The sequence below is a fragment of the Pygoscelis adeliae genome, unplaced genomic scaffold (assembly GCF_000699105.1).
Source record: "Pygoscelis adeliae isolate BGI_AS28 unplaced genomic scaffold, ASM69910v1 Scaffold66, whole genome shotgun sequence".
Lineage (NCBI taxonomy): Eukaryota > Metazoa > Chordata > Aves > Sphenisciformes > Spheniscidae > Pygoscelis > Pygoscelis adeliae.
The window spans coordinates 12,032,713-12,033,758 of NW_008825167.1; the positions used below are offsets into that span (position 1 = coordinate 12,032,713).

Consider the following 1,046-nt stretch of genomic DNA (forward strand, 5'->3'; position numbering starts at 1 on the left):
GCGGGGGTGGGCTGTAGGGACGGGCACCGGCGTTGTTATGGGGACAGCCGGGCCGGTGGAGCTGTGAGGGGAGGAAATCCGCGCTGATCCCAAGGGAAGGGGAGGGTGCTGGGAGAGAAGGAGGCCTAGGGATGCTGAGGGAGCGGGAGCTGCGGATGTGTGAGGAAACAGGACAGGGGGAGGCCCCCCACGACTTGCGCTGTCGCCCCTTTCCCGCCCTCTTGTCGTCGTGTGGTGGGCGGCTGCGGGGCAGCTCCCGCCGGCTCTCTTCACCTTGAGGCTGCAGCCTCTGACTCCCACGGCATCACTAAACGTAGCTGCTGTGGGGACTTGGTGCCGGTGATAGCTGTTGGGGCACCGGGTGTGTGCCTTAAGTTATTGAGAGGACAGACCTTTAGTTTTGCTTGGGAACCACCATCCTTGTAGGTAGGGATTGCGTCAGCTGTAGTAACCTCCTGCCACAGAGACTATGCAGGTCTTTGGTCCTTGATTTCCTCCTTTTGTAGAGGTGTTGGGAAGGTGCTTCCTGTCTGCAGTCAGCGTTTCCTTGAAGATCAGTCTTAACGTCAACCCTTAAACATTTACGATTGTTATAATTAGAATCATAGAATCATTTAGGCTGGAAAAGACATCAAGTCCAACCATTATTAATGTCTGGGGCATATTCCCATAGTTTTGTGCCACTCAATTCCAGATACTGCTGAGGTGCTTTACAAACTGCAAGTTCATCTCAGAGTTGTCCCCTGAGGCCAAGTTGGATGTCCCGCTTAAGTTAACGTGGACAGCAAGCTGTAAGGAGAACCACATACTATCCTTCACGTCTCCTATATAACTTTGGATAAATTGTGTTTTTCTCTCCTTCCAATGCTATTAATATACGTCATGAGTATACCATCAGTTCTGCATGATACAGCAAAGCAAAGCATTTATATCTAAGCAGCAGAAACACCTGGAATGAGTGCTGCTTTGTACTTTGGTCCCTTTAACTTGCCTCATTCATAAAGTGAGTGAGTTTTTTCACATCAAACGGGGAAAAAGCACCAGGA

At 50.7% G+C, this 1,046-nt stretch overlaps 1 protein-coding gene across 1 annotated transcript in view; it reads right to left on the bottom strand.

Annotated features, from left to right (window-relative positions):
- Positions 1-1,046, bottom strand: part of WDR1 (WD repeat domain 1) — a 36,460-nt gene that overhangs the window by 20,695 nt on the left and 14,719 nt on the right. The window lies entirely within an intron of this gene.